This window comes from Elaeis guineensis, chromosome 6 (assembly GCF_000442705.2).
Source record: "Elaeis guineensis isolate ETL-2024a chromosome 6, EG11, whole genome shotgun sequence".
Lineage (NCBI taxonomy): Eukaryota > Viridiplantae > Streptophyta > Magnoliopsida > Arecales > Arecaceae > Elaeis > Elaeis guineensis.
In genome coordinates this window covers 127,896,719-127,909,324 of record NC_025998.2, presented here as the reverse complement: position 1 = coordinate 127,909,324, position 12,606 = coordinate 127,896,719, and the positions used below count along the sequence as shown (strand labels likewise).

Here is a 12,606-nt window from a genome sequence, read left to right as displayed (position 1 = left end):
AGTAAAGATCTATTTGTGATTCATCCATCTATGCCTTAAACAATATACCTTCAAAACTTGCAAAATCTTCAAATCCATCGTAGCCATCAAATGAACTTGTTGCAGCAACATCACTTTTAGTTTTTGGAGATAAATTCTATTTTTGATACTCACAAAATAATTCTTTAAGAGTATTCAAGACCTTATCAATATAACATTTACTGAAACCATGAATTTTGGTGTAACAATACTTTATAACCTTTGACTTTAAATGGGGATCTAAAATAGCAGCATGTGACAAAATCAAATTATAGTTGAACTAATATTTGTCAAATTTTGCATGCATCTCTTTAATCATAGGTGTCAAGAAGGTATCCAGACCTCTTGCTACTTCTATAAAACAACTATAAATTCTCCATACCTCTTTGAAATAAAGATTAGAAGTAGATTTCTTTGTAGCTAAAAACAAACAAGTAACCTCATAAAAAATCTTCAAAAATTTATGAATGGTATAAACTCTTTTCCACTCTTCTTCACTAAGAATAAAAGCTAAAAAATTTATATCTCGCTTCTCCCAATAGGATCACACTGCCTTATAATAAAAAGCTCGCTCAAGTATCAAATAGGTGGAGTTCCATCTCACAAGTATATCAAGCTGTAACTTCTTTGTACACATCCAGTTGAAAGTTTTTGTCGATAATGTCAAAAATTTTTTTCTTTCTTGGATCCGACTTTTTTATGTACTGAATTTCACATCGAATTTTATCAACATAAACATCAACAAGATCCAAACCAGCCTTAACAACAAGATTCAAAATATGGTTGCAATAGTGACTATGAAAAAATGCACCATTACAAGAAGTCTTTTTGCTGGCATATGCCTCTTAAGAAAACTAATAACATTATTATTATAAGAAGCATTATCTAATGTGACACTAAATATCTTTTTCTTGATATTCCATTGAGCCATACACATAGCTATCTCATAAGATACATGAAGTCCATCTTATGGTGTTACCATGGCCTTAAATCTAATAATTTTTTTTGCATTTGTCATTTTTCATCAACAAAATGAGCTGTAATACAAATGTATTCTTCGTGTGTGTGCTCAGTTTTCTACAAATCGGTCATCAAGTATATTTTACCTGAAATATCAGCTAGAAGCTTTTTAACAGTTACCTTTCTCCCACATACAAATCCATTACTTCTCTTTTAGCAGAAAAATAATTGATACTTTTAAATTGAGGACATACTTTACTAATCATATATTTAAAATCTTGCTCCTCAACAGTAGTAAATGGATGCATTCCATCAGCAATGTAAACTACCATACTTTTATAAAATTCATTTTTATCAAACTTAAAATTTTTCAAAGCAGAATTTTCATCTATCAAAATCTCACTTGATAACATATGCTGTTTGATATCATGATTGATACGAGCAGTGCATTTATCTATATGATGCTTTAAATGAGAAGTTTCATTTTTAGAAGCATCAAAAAAAATTTCCTTACAGTGGTTGCATTGAGCTTTCAGTTCATCTTTATTTTTAGTTGAAAGTTTTTCAAATGCTTCCACACTACTGATGTTGTCCTTGGATGTTTCTATTTATACTCTTGGTATCCATCTTTTACATCAATTGGCTGGGTTCCACTCTCCATGCCTACATGAAAAAGTAAAAATATATTAGTGCTTTTTTACATATGATGTGCGATGAAAGATGCAGGGGCTAATTAGTTTATAGAACGAAAAAAAAATGATCTTGTGGATGTGTATAGCCATATGCATATAACAATATGATATAAATATACTTTATAGAGCTCAGATAAAAAAAAAAATGATATACTTTACAAAGTAGGAGACTAGGAGAGGAGAAAGGACACAAGTCATACAATAAAAGCTATATACCATACCTGAGTTACAGGCTTACGACTTGCTTAATCAATCTTCTTTTCATTTGAATAAAGATGGAGAAGGATAGTATTTTCTTTGTATTTTGTTCTGGTAGCTGTTAAGGATCATAGAATACGAATTGAGTTTGGTAAAGAATATGAAAAATAAGAGATGGCTAGAGATAAAAGATCTCTTATATTTACAACTAAAAGTATTAAATATTATTGGGCAGTGGGCATTCTAAGCAAGGTGTGGGGTGAGAGATATAAAGAATTTCTAAACCTCTACTTATTTATCAGACCGAGTCGAATCGGATCGGATTGGGTCGGACGAGACTAATTATTTGCATAAACTCCCAAGCCTGACTATAAAAGTAAGTGGGCCTCTCAGGCCTCCGGTTGGACCGGACCTCATGTGAATTCTCCATGTCCAAGGCCATCCAAATCATGGGCCGAGACTATCAGGCCCGACAAGCTATCCAACCCATGCTTAGACCTATGTGTGATGTCAAAAATTTGCCCACCTCAACCTAATTAAACTGATGATTTGAATTCAACCCATCAATCAAATTAGTTGGGGTTAATCTGATATGAAAAAATGAATTTCATATCAAATTATCATATTTGATGTGAAAAATAAAAGAGAAAGATGATAAAAAAATGATGGGCCACATACTTCTTTTTCAGAAAGAAGACAAAACAAATACTATGGGAGTTAGTATTTGATAAATTGATAATCGATATTTGACAAAAATATCCCCAATAGATCATGAGTGCTAAAAGAGATATTGATGATATTAAAAATATCATAAAAAATAAAGCTAAAAAAAATAAAGTACATATATAATCATTAAATTTATTTTAATGTATTCCCAAATTCATTCAATAAAAAGTCTTTATAAAAAAATTAAGATGTAAGTAGCATTATACAAAAAACTATATGATTATAGTCATTATATATATATATATATATATATATATATATATATATATATATATATATATATATATATATATATATATATAAAACAATCAAAGACCATGCTATTCTAGTTTTAAAAAATTATTTTATATTGATGGATATATTTATAGGTTATATTCCTATATAGGATTATTTTCAACCAAACATAATAATCTTTTCTATTACCATTTTATAAAATAAAATTTTCATCAATCAAATATAGTAAAAATTATTTTTTTCTATAATTATTTTTTCAGATAAATAATTTTCAGTAATTATCAAATTATCTCATAATTTGACATATCCCAACCAAATAAATCATGTATATATTAAATAGATAATTAGATCCAACCCATATAATTTATTTATTAAATAAATTAAATAGGGCAGGTGCATGTCTAGCTATTGGTTTATTCCAATTTTGAATGTATTCTTGCAATTCTTAACCAGAGTCTCAAAACGATAATCATGTCTGAGTGCGGTGAAAGGGCACCCAAAAACCAAATAGGCTCATACAATGTTGGATAATTTCATGCAATTGTTATCACATTTTAGATATAAATATGATTTCCTCCTTTTCTTTTATCTGTTTGGCAATGATGGCACTTTAACTTTTACTTTCATCAGTTTATGTCACTGTGATAAGCTAGTTCTTGTTTTATAAAGTTATAATTCTTTATGAGAATTGAATAAGAAGGTTAAGATCCCTTGAACGATCTTTCTAGTCAAAAATTGATTTGATTGCTATTTAGGATTTCTTTCCTCCTCGGCACTACATTTATCTTATCTTGTTTGGAATGGTAGATTTTTAAATTTTTGGTTATTCTCATGGCAAATCACTGGAATTACTTTGAGATTTTTCAGGCATCACCTACATCATCTTATGGGAGCAGTGGTGGCCTATCATTTGATAAGGTGTGGCTGGAAAGTCAATTTTGATTGGACCAATAAGATGACTGGTTCATTTTTTTGGATCGCTCCACGTTCCTTTCTTCTCAAGATTTTAGTTGCAAGTGCTATTCATTAAATTAAATTTGCTTATATTGCTGATATGGGTGGCTGCACAGTAGTATCTTGCGGCAATATTCATCATTAAGCTCATGGATCATGTAGTATTATGCTTGTAGAATGAGATTATTTCTTAATAGTAGTGTTTGGATATCCAAATTTTATTTTTGAAATAGAAATATGAATTCTCAGAGAATAGCTATTCCTCTTTGTTATTTCAGATTTATGTTTGGTTGGAATTTTAATATTCCAATCCGATGTAATTAATGCAATGTTATTCATATGTCTAGATGGTGCTCATTAAAGACCTAAAATAAACAATTTCATAGTTTATCATGGAATTGTTAGACCAAGATTATTTGGAATTAGGGAAGATTGATCTGAATTGCTAAACCAGGTTGGCCCACTACTATTTTTTTACCTATTTGGGGGAATAAGATAGAATAAACTCTTATTTCACTCAGAATTTGGATATCCAAACACTACCTATATATTTTCATGATGGTATAAATAACCTAAAGCTTAGAAGAGTAAGCATTCAAGAACATAGGCATCCTTAAAAATGACTTGTTAAGGATTTTCTTTCTTTCTATGGGATTGAGGTCGCCCCACTCTAAAACCTCATAGGTATTTTTGAATATAAGTCTCATCTAAGCTCTTTTTTTTCTTATATAGTAGATTTTTTTGTTCTTATAGGATATGGATCGATTAACTCCATAGACTTTGGATATTTTTGAATATAGATTTATTTTTTTTTAATTATATTTGTCTAATCCATGGATTCAAATAGGTTCTTAAAAAAAAAAGTGTGTGAATAGGTAAATACTAAGATCCATTTTTTTATGAAAAAAATATATCTAAAAAATTATATTTTTTGAATTAATATTTTTAAATAATATTTAGATAATAAAATAATTTATTTATATTTTTTATATATTAAAAAATGATTAAAAAATTTGTTGTCCGCATCTTTTTGTATTACTATCTTTCAGGAAGTAGACCCAATGCTGCTAAGCGCTGGTCCACGGAACCAGAGATTCGGACTCGATCCCCAGTGCAGTCTAATCTTTCCTTTTTATATACTATTTTCAGCTTCGCGTGTTCTCAGCGGCAGGGGGGAGAAAGGAGCGTGAAACGAAAACCCTAAACCCTAGCGAGCGATTGCCAATGGCGCCTGCGTCCTCCATGGAGAAAATCAAGGAGTTCTTGAACTCTCAGATCTACGACGATGAGAAGTGGGCTGTCAACTCGGTATTCTTCTCTTCCTTCCATCTCCTCCGATCTTTCTTCTCTTTCTCCTTTAGATTTCTTTTCGATGTCGTTAGTTTAATCTGTTAGATGTGTGCTCGAATGATGAAGGATTCGTGGAGTTCTTTGATTTGGTTCTAATTGTTTTCCAATTATTTATGTTTTCACATGAGATTTTGGATGGATTATGATTTTTTTTTTTTTGCACGAAAACAAGATTTCAGGACATGGAATTCTGTAGATCTAGATGTTCTTTTGTTTGATGAACAGTTCCCTTGTTTCTGGTAGTTTATTTTCCAGTGATGGGTGTTTTGAAAGTGAATTGTTTGTTCTTTTTGCTTGAAAGATTGGTATATCTCTAGAGTCAGTAATTTTCTCTGGGGAACTACGGAACTCAATCACTTACTGCCGTTACTCAACAGTTTTATATACCAACAAATAGAAATGTTGGCCTACCTCTACACCCAATATATCGTATAACCCTTAGAGTGTTTTGATAGTTATGATTAGAAATACCTAATGGGATTGAAGTGCTTCTGACGTGCTTATATATAACAAACAAGCCAAATCCATCTATCTAGGGGAAGAGTTCATCTGCTTGATGTTTGATTGGATGGTGCGTTGTCAATTATCTGGTCCTTATCATGTAGCACTGGCAGGATAAATTATGTACAATGATATTCATCACTTTTACAACTGGGAAACAAAATATAATGGATTGGGGACTTTCTTTGGAAAATGAAAAAAATAGTACTAGTGCATGTGAGTTTGCAATTTATATATGTTTTTGGAATTATAAGAAACTGGTAATTTAATTTTAACAGTTATCCACTGTTGAATTTTAAGTTGATACAATTAAGGGTGCATGAAGAGTTGAGGATATTTTCATAGGAAAGAAAGGCCAATAGTTTTGCTATGTCTTGGAATAAGGAAGCCCTAGATAGTTAAATATTGGGTTGAAAAGTCTTCAAATGCCACATTAAGGGTCTCTGGATATAGTGAATTCAATGCATAACGTTAAACCTGTTGTGAGGGAATTGACTCAAAATTCTATATGGTTGGATTCTAGTGAATTCCAAAATAGAGAAACATCGGGTCCTAATTCCAGGTAAAAGATGGGATACCTTAAGTTATCCCATAGGTTGGTTTCTTCTCTCTTTCTTCTTTCTTTTGAAAGTTGATAGTAGGCTATTGTGTTTTACGAAGACTATGGATGAAGATTGTAAGCTGAAAAGAAAACAGCCCTTTTCTTTAGTTGCTTATCCATGATTATGCAATGCTAGATAATCTATTTGTAATTTTTATACATTTGATTTGTATGGACCTGGCCTACTTGATTCGACTCTAGCAAGTATTTTGAGAAAGAGACAATTTAGATGCTTATAGATTTTCAGGTTTTGCGTTTGATTGATAATGGAAGAGCAGCTCTAGAAAATTTCATGTTGTGATAGATTCATAGATGGCTGCTATTTTTTTTCTAGATGCTGCATCTCTTTAGGCTTCTAGTGAACCCATTCTATGCTAATCATATAACTGCTCTAAAGTTTTTGCTGCGAATTGTTCTAATTGCAACTTTGTTTGGCTAGTATGCATCTTAAAAAACCGTGTAAAGATATATCAGCCAGTAAGCAGGACCTATATGCTATGCTAATCATATAACTGATTTTAAGTTTTGCTGTGTATTGTTCTAATTGTGGCTTTGTTTGGCTGGTATACATCTTAAATAACCATGTAAAGATATATCAGCCAGTAAGTAGGGCCCTCATGCTATGCTAATCATATAACTGATTTTAAGTTTTGCTGCGTATTGTTGTAATTGCAACTTTGTTTGGGTACTATATGTCTTAAATAACCGCATAAAGGTATATCAGCCAGTAAAAATCAATACCATCATTTTTTCTCACCAGTTGGGGATTTCTTATTAAGGCCAAAACCACAACTAAGTGAGCATAAGTTAGTAATGTAAGCAAGGAAGGCATGTTTGTGTTTTCTTCCTCCCAACCCACCCCCCCACCCCCATGCCAGTCCAAATGGACACTTGACATGGTATGCTATGTCTATACTGGATACATATCAAATATTGATACTTGGTCTGATACTTGTAGGATAAGTACTCATTTTAAGTATGCTTTAAAAAAAAAAAAAAGGCTTTGGATACTTTTCAGATTCGCACAAGTACTTTCCTACACCTCTAAGAATGAGGGATGGCTTTTTTTTTCCCTTTCTTTGCTTTTATTTTTGATGAACATTGACCTTTTAATGATGAATGGTTAATTTTAGAATTTGTCACATGAATATTATTATATAAAATGTGGAATGTAATCTATGAGTTTAAATGACTATTAAATGATAGATTTTGTGGATGTAGATGCTATTATATAGAGTATAAGATAAAAAATATGTTATTTTGATAACCCACTTGCATTTTCAATGCTAATTTACATATACATGGATGTATGAGTGTATGCATATTGATTGTCGTACTTAGTCATATCCAATCCTACTTTTTCAAAATGTGTCATATTAGCATATTTGTGCATATCATATTTGTATCTTGAATTTGTGTCTATGCTTCATAGCAAAGCATTCTAAAGATATATGAAACTGGTACAATCTTGAGTATAGATTTCCTGGAGTCATATGCGAGCTAAAATTGGTTTGCTGTCTGCTAGCAGTTTTTTTTTTAAAAAAAAGGAAATAGTGTGATAGCTGTAGTTGTCATATAGGGAGTTAGAAACTTGTACTATTAGGGAAGACCTGATCACTCTGATGCTTGTTGGGCAACAACCTGGTTCCAAAATAGCGTGTTGCTTAGGGCCTGTTTGGCATTGCTTGTGTTTTTGTTTTCTTTTTCTTTTTTGTTTTTTTCAGTCAAGGACAAGGAGAAAAAAGAACCAGACTAAAAACATGTTTGATGAATCCCTTTTGTTTCTTCAATTTGTTTGTAAAATTTTTAGAGCTTTTGATAGCAAAGATTTATTGCTTTTAAAAAGAGTGAAAATAATGAAGCAAGGAATAGCCGAATTTTTGCACAATTGCTAAGATCAGCTTCAATTGTCATATGATATTTCACTAACTTTTAGAGAAACAAAACCAACAACAATGCTGAATAGGCCATTACCAAATAATGTTTCAATCTGCATCAGTCTTGTAATTTTGATGGATACCTCTTTTGTCGTACCCCTTAAAAATGAGCATGAGTCCCCACCAATGCTATGTTGCACAGGCTAATTTGAAGATTGTTCCATATACCTATTGGCAACCCCATTTTGTTCATGCTCGCTGCATTTGGTGATTATCAAGTTTGTGGATAACACATTCTTTCAATTACCTCTTGTTCAATGTCTTTCTGGTTGTCTCTACCTTGTCTATTAACATGTACAATCGCTCAATCAAAATGCATTTTCCCCATCTAGGTCTCTTAAACTTATATGGAATTTGATTTCTTGTTTTTTCTAATAAATATGCATGTTTATGTATTAGAGTTTGAACATTCTGAAGTTAGAGTTACCATTGGTGCACAATTACAGACACCCACATACTTAACAGTCATCAGTTCTATTAACCAATTGTAGTTCGTCTTAACCATTATGTGCTCCCACTTTAGGATATCAAGTTAACCCTGTGTAATGGGCGAAAAACCTCAGCTATCCTAATGCTTTATCCAACTATGTAAATTCATGTAACTTAACCACCAAAAAGCTACATATTAGTGATACAACTTCCATTCAGTATTCAAATATTGATGTGTGACTCCTCTAAAACTGAAACTGTTTTGTTTTATCAGCTCTCCCATCCCATAAAAGAGGTTCAGGAAGCTCAGATGCTGCATTGGATCAGTTTCATGTGCCTCTTTGTTTTACTATCTAGAATATACTTAATGTTGTATAACCTTCTTTCTCAATATTAATTGAATTTGTGACTATGTTGATGTTTACAGAAGCTAGTGTGTGCTGTTGGTCTATTTGCTGGCTCAATACTCTTTATGCGCAACTTTGGTGATCTTATGGCCATTTAAGAGCATAGGAGGCAGCATTGTCTCCTCAGTGTACCCTTCTTCTTTAGCATGCTGCAAATCGTGACACAACATTTCTTCACTTGAGCCTTCCACCTCTTCCTTGGATGTTCCTCTTGGTTTTGTATTGAATAATTTTTGTATGATTTGGAGTTTCCGGTACAACTTCTGTTATACAAGGTACAAGAGTTTGACGGTGATATGTTTGTTTAGATCATTGGCTAATATTTTCTGCCTTAACAGTATGGACTGAATATGTCATTACATGCTATAGATCATTTATAATTCACACGGCGGTTTATTCGTGATCATTTGAATATTCATAGCATGGCTTGGTTGATATGACTTTACATTATTAGTTTATGATTGCCTTTTTGTCATGAATCCCTCTGAATATGGATTATGGTAATATCCAGATTTCAGTCTATTATGGCGATCTTGATTTCAATTGACAGCACTTGGGATTGTTCGTTGAAACATCCTTTTTTTTTTTTAATTCATATTTTTTAAAGTAGGGAGTGGGTATTTGCAATTTGTTTCAAACCAATACAGCAGGTGATTCATTCCCTTATAAAAAATGGCCTGACCATCTTAGAGTGCATAAAAATATCATTTAAGAATTCTCCTAGTTCATGATCATCAAGAGTTCAGTTAGGCTATAAAATGTCTTACCGATGAATGATAGCGAGCCAGAGATTTGGCACTACTGCAATCTAAGCTTGCATCCCTCTTATTCTTGTCAAATACTCTTCGACTTGTTACATGGTTTGTGGTCAACATTCTTCATATTCAAAAATGAGCCTAATTGATAACTGTTGCAAACCATCCTCAGTATTCTTGGTGAACTTCCTCTTCTGACCAAATAAGGAGTAGTCAGCAGTCTTTGCAGGCTATGAGCTGTATCTGATCAGGACAGGATCGATATAACATAAAACTCCTGTTCAAAGTTGCTTGTTTTGGTAAAATCTTCTATTCCCAAAAAATGTTAGAATTTTGGGAAACAGAGGCTGCTGAAAATCGATTTTTGTTTTCATGATATTGGATAGTGTTACTTCGTCTCTTGAGGTCTCTAGTTAACTCGGGATTCTCCCCCTTTTTTTGGGTAAAAATTTGAGATGTCTTTGATGGCTTTTAGATTCTCTAACTGGGGCAAACTTTTTATTGACGAGGGACATCATGTTTTTCCTTTTCTAAGAAATAAGCTTGTTATATAACAGAGGCCACTGGAAAGAATGTCGCTGGTTGTATATTGCTGCCTCCTTTAGTTCGAAAATTTCTGAGCTTTGGATGCATTCAATGGTGATTTTAGGTTCTCTAGTGGAGTAAATTTTCTGTTGCTTCTCTTTTTTAATTTAAGCAATGACTATTTGTAATTTTGTTACGGATTAAAATGATGCATTCTGTGGAGTATTATGAACATGAATTTTTGCACTGCAAAGACATGGAAGTTTAGGTATAATATGGTTTGTTTCATAAAGTAATTGAAGTTGCCTCACCTAAGAAAGAGCAATGGATTGTAAACTGAGATGTTGCTTACAGTGTGCCAGATTAACTCTTAAATAGAGGGTTTGGAACTTTGGTGCGTTTTCAGGAAGCTGTGATAAGGGATTTTGAAAAAGCTTTTATTGGAAGGTGGTTTTCCTTGATAAGAATGCCTGGTGAAGATTGGGGCGTCTAATCTATCTTAATAGTCAAAATTTATTGGCTGGGATTGCAGTTGCCACGTTGAAAAATGATTTTGTGGTAATCAAGTCATAAAGAATTGTCAGTGGCTTAAAAAAAAAAAAAAATCAATTGACGTAGATTTCGACTGATACAAAATCGGCTGTTCCCCACTGGTTGCTTTTTGAGTCTTGAGAGAACACATCTGTCAAAAAGAGCGTATCTCAACTGATCCTAGATTTCAACATGGAAGCTTGCAAGTTTCCATTGTCTCACGTAAGTGGGTGGTCACCCTTGGGGTCCCTAGCAGGAAAGAAACATCCTATGTCCATATATAATTCAATCTATAAAGAAAGATTTATAACATGGTTGTGGAAGGTTAATACAAAAGAGACAACCATTTTTATCTTGTTTCCTTTGAAATGTCTGGTCACAGTTGTAGACTTTATCTGTGCTACAAAGGCCAGAGGCTGATTCATCAAAATGAGCTCACTTTGATCCATTGTGCGTACTCTGTTCACATCCATGTTATTTAATTTCAGTTTTTTCTTTCTAATGACAATTAAATTTGTAGAATATGTGAAATGGGATATTTTCGTTAGGAGGAGTCCAGTTGAATGCAGGTGCTGGTGGGTTTCATTTGAACTACAAATCCCCCTCAACAACAGGATATGTCCTAAACCCATGTGATAAAGTTTCATGGAGAGCTGATGCTGAAGCACCTTACATTTTCACATATGAATCCTATATTATTGCTGATGACAGCAAGTCGGCAAGTAATAGGACATGTCACATGTACAAAAATCTCAATCTCTAGTGAAAATGATTTCCCTTCTCTGTTTCTTCCTTCTTCCCAACCTCTTGAAGTCCAACTTGTATAATTTAAAGGTACAAGAAAGAGTTTATACGTTTTGGCTTATGGGAAGTTGATTAAATTAGTTTAGTCCTTTGAAGCATGTGGAATGCTAATCTGGTTTTGAAGAGCTCGATGTGACCTGGTTCCAATACACGTGTTAAGAACTTCTCTTTGGACCCTGTTTTCGCAGTTATCTGGATCTCATAAGTTGATTGCTATCAGTGTTCCCATTTGTGTTGACAGGGCATCGTCAGAACTCTGGAACTTATTAATTGCATGTGGGGGTGCATGAAACATTAAATTTAAATGTCATCAGCTGCTGTTTTCTAGCTTTAGAATTTCTAAGCAGAGGTATGAGAATATTCTTTATGCCAGGGTTCAGTTCTTTCCATCAGCACCGTGTCAGGCTTTTGTTGCATGACGATGCTGATAAAAGAATATTAATTGCATGTGCACCGACCTGAAGGGTATTGGACGAGTTCTTTGAACTTAAAGCAACTCATATCGACTTGCGCAAGGATCAAACTGAACACTTGGCCAACTTCATACTTCTACCCTCATTGTACATGCTTTTGTCTGACGTTTTTCAATATACTCTTCTTATTGTAGTGACAAAGTCAGCAGTCATATGCCAAAGTTATTGACTGTTTTGAGTAGTTGTGGATTGTTGCTGGTTCCCAAAGATACTTGTGAAGATTTGAGGCTAAATTTTCAAATCACCAGGTTAGGGTTTCCCTCTGATTGCGTAAATTATGCGGACATAGATAATTCATTGTACATCCTATTCTTTTTGTCTGCACTTGATTAAGATTTGGTTTAAGCTATATTTTGTTTTCACATCGCTCATGAGAGAAAGCAGAATGCAAATGGTAGATATTCATGACTTTATGATGCTGCCTGTTATTCTTCAAATCTATTCGAAATTTCTCTGATAAACTTACGCAAAGGGCCAGGCTCATATGCAGGGTCAGAGTGATCAGCGCCTG

The 12,606-nt window shown here is 33.1% G+C and overlaps 1 non-coding gene across 1 annotated transcript; it reads left to right on the top strand.

The window, feature by feature from the left end:
• Positions 1 to 4,839: 4,839 nt before the first annotated feature.
• On the top strand, positions 4,840 to 9,413 carry LOC105046663 (uncharacterized). The gene is made up of 2 exons (XR_012142201.1): positions 4,840 to 5,090; positions 9,028 to 9,413. It is a non-coding gene; the product is annotated as an uncharacterized protein (transcript).
• The last annotated feature ends 3,193 nt before the right edge of the window (positions 9,414 to 12,606 follow it).